Genomic DNA, 3,788 nt, shown 5'->3' with positions numbered 1-3,788 from the left:
CGTGTTCTCGGGCACACCGTGGTGCGCTCTCTCTCTAGGCCAGACCTAACCTGGGCTTCGTCCTGGGGATGAAGGGGGTGCCAGAGAGGCTCCTGGAATGGCGAGAGAGGGATGCGATGGCTATTTTTCTAAAGGCCTTCAAAGAGCTCCACGCAAACAGGCTCCTGGTAGCTGAGCCATGCCCCACGGACTTGTATATATGGTCATAGGCTTTGGGAAGGCAGGTCAGTAAAGGAAAACTGGAAACAAAATGGGTCAGATAGCGCAGAGCCCCAAGCAAGCTTAGGGGCCTACAGCTCCTAGTGCCCTTAGATGGGTACACACTGCCTTGGCCCCAAGGCTCCAGGGCCTGCACAGCTGGACCGCTGATTTGACTTGACCAGTGTTTGCTAAAATGGAACCACTCCCACTGGCCTATTGTTTCTCTCTTGTACTTCTTGTAATGGTAGTTATTTATTGACTCTGGTAGCAGGCAGTTCTTAAATAAAGATGGTTTCTCAACCTGTTGAGGCAGCTGGCACCAGCTGTGCGTGTTTTTATCGTCAGACTAAAGAATACCTTTGTCCTGTTCTGTAACTCCAGAAGCTTTTCTCCCGTACCTTCGCATTGCACACAGCTCTAAGTTACAACATATAATCCGCATTGCTTCATTCGGTCCTGGGAGGAGAAAAAAATGAGGCCAAGAGATTTTAAGGCGGCCTGAGCAGAGCAAAGCGGGCGCTGTGCTAGACTGGACTGGCTTTACCTAACACAGTGGCAGTAAACAACGCTTGTGCGATGGCACTGCTTCAAGGGTCCCTGAGTTTTAAGATGTTTGAGGTGTTGACTCAATGGCCCTAAAGGGAAGTCTGCTCCCTGCAGCGATCTTAGTGACCCCCAACTGGTGAGAATGAGACTGCTGCCTCTACTCTCTGCTCACAGCAGCCAAAAGTGTTGAATTTCTAGTCAGTTTCCAGCTACAACGTTCTCACACATTCAACAACCATTTATCAGACTTCCGTCACAGATGAGACGTGTGCAAAGACACACTTACGCAGCCCTGTGTTTGAGTCTTTCAATCCAAGGCGGGCAGGGCTCCATGCCAACTGTGCCCTCAGCTTTTTTCAGGGAAGAGGGAGATGAAGGTGATTGAAGGCCCCACTACTCAGCTATCTGCCCAGGGCCCGTGTGGCTGAGAAACCCAGGCTGAGAGCGAGCCCCCAGAAGGGGCCGCACAGACACCGGCATGATCCCGCAGCAGGGTCTTCGCTTCCACTTTGCACCCAAAGTGGGTGTGGGAGCACCAGCCACTCTAGAACCCAAGTGTTAGTCTAGTCAGCGTCACCTTGACGCTCCAGAGGCAGATTACATGCACAGAATTCAACGAACTGAATTGGGTTTTTGTCTTTACTAACAAACCTCAGGGTCTTTCGTTCTCGTCCCTGCTCAATCCCTTCGAATTCGAGAACCCAACAACACGCAGCGAGTTATGAACCTAGAGCTGTGCAGTCGTCCATCCCATACTTGACTGCTGGCTTGCAACCGAATCCTGGAAAAGTTATTTAGTGCTTTTTGGGTCCTAGTCTCTCCAACTGTAAAACAGGAAACAGTACTTCCCACTCCTCCTCCCTCCTCAGCAATGTAATACTCAGTCCATTACATACAAAGTAAGATACTGCTTTATCAGCTGCTGCTTCTAGCTTAAGATAGCTTGCGTGAAGCATAGCTGTCTCCTGAATGCTTCAGCAAATTGTCCCGTGCTGAACTAAAATGCAGCGATAACGTTCAGGATCTCACTGGAGCCTCACAATCACCTGTTTCAAAGGTGAGGCCTACAAAGTGTCAGCTTGCCCCATTACATAGCTGACGACAGGACCAGGACCACAACCCTGGTCTCCTGAAATCCATCCCCTCTGGGTTGGGCTATGTGTAAAATTTATGATCTTTTCGAGAGCAATAGTAAAAATGACTCCCTATGCATGGCCTTTGCTATAGATCAGAACCACCTAGAAAACTTTTAAAAACCAAGGATGCTCTCAACTCACGATTTATGTAATATGTATCTGGGACACTGACAGGACGTAGGAGTAACGACTCCGCAGTAGCAATGAGCACATCCACAGCATGCACCTTGGTTTCCAAACACTCTTCCCCACACTAAAAGGAGCCAGGGTTCCTTGCAGAAACAGCAGACTCGGGTTTGGGGCAAAGAAAGTCCAAATGTGAGCCTGAGATATCTCGCTGTACTAGAAAGCAAGAAAATGCTCAAAGTCAAATGGGACTGTGGCAAAAGGTCAAAAGAGCTGGTTTTACTGGCCAAGAGCTTGGGGATAATCTGAACATCAAGAAAATGACTACAGTAATGAATTATATGTAATTCACTGAATAAAAAGAGAATCCATTGAGACCCCAAAAATAAAAAGAGGGTAAAATGAATAAGCTCTTCTTTACAGAAAAATGTAGGCTAATAAATCTAAAAAAAAGAACTTAAAGAATTACCATTTCAGGCTGGCAGTGGCTCACATCTGTAATCCCAGCATTTTGGGAGGCCAAGGCAGGAGGATTGCTTGATGCCAGGAGTTCGAGACCAGCCTGGGCAACATAGTGAGACACAGTCTCTACAAAGAATTTTAAACATTTTTTGGATGGTAGTGCGCACCTGTAGTCCCAGCTACTCGGAAGGCTGAGACAGAAGTATCACTTGAGCCCAGAAGTTTGAGGTCGCAGTGAGCTATGATCATGCCACTGTACTCCAGCCTGCGTGACAGAGCGAGACTGTCTCAAAAAAAAAAGAAAAAAGAGAGAATTACCATTTTCAATCCAACATGTACCAGTGAATAAGGCAAGGATCATCATTGGATGCCAGAACATTTGTGAATAGTTTTTAGATAATCAGGTAATTGCAAAGTATTAAAGATTATGAATTACAAAGGGGCAAAATACACATACACACACACACACACACCCCCCTTTGGAGAGATCTAGCAGTCACCACCTTAACCAAACAATCAAGCTTATCATTACCAACAGCGAGTCAACCTAACATTACAATTCCCCTGAAGTGACGGAGTCAGTACATATCCACGTAGGGCTCTTGTCAAAAATGCTTAAGATTCATTCCTCATGAATCTGATCGTGAGGAAATGACAAATCCAAATAGCAGGACACTATCATAGACTACTGGATTAGCTTGACTGTTCAATAAAACCGGCATCATGAAGCACTAAATGCAGGGATCTGTTGTGAAATAAGAGATTTATGAGAAATGTAACACATGAATTTTTATTTGCTCCTGGATCACAAATTAAATCAAAATGATAAAAGATTTTGAAAATTAGGGAAAACAGACTACAGGTTAAGTATCCCTTACCAAGAATGTTTCAGATGTCAGGTTTTTTCAAATTTTGGGACATTTGCACTATACTTATGGGTTGAGCATCCCAAGTCCAAACGGTCCAAAATCTGAGATGCTCCAATGAGCATTTCCTTTGGGCCCCACGTCAGCACCAGAAAGTTTCAGACTTTGGAGCATTACAGATTTCGAATTTTCACATTCGGGATGCTCAATTTGTATAAAGTATATGTAAGTTAGGGAATTATTAATTTTCTTAAGTATGACAGAGATATCGTGGTTACAGAGAATGTCATGATTAGCAGATGCACACATGATCTGGGAGTAAAGATTCACAATGTCTGTGACTAGCTTTTAGAGGATTTAGCAAAGTTAATATATATTTGGAAAGATAATTGTGACAAGCATTACCTGGTGAATCTCGGTAAAGGGTGGTCACTAAACATTTCTTTCAATT

Source organism: Propithecus coquereli, unplaced genomic scaffold, assembly GCF_000956105.1.
Source record: "Propithecus coquereli isolate 6110/MARCELLA unplaced genomic scaffold, Pcoq_1.0 Scaffold563, whole genome shotgun sequence".
Lineage (NCBI taxonomy): Eukaryota > Metazoa > Chordata > Mammalia > Primates > Indriidae > Propithecus > Propithecus coquereli.
The sequence above is the reverse complement of the archived record's forward strand: the minus strand, read 5'-3'. Positions refer to the sequence as shown.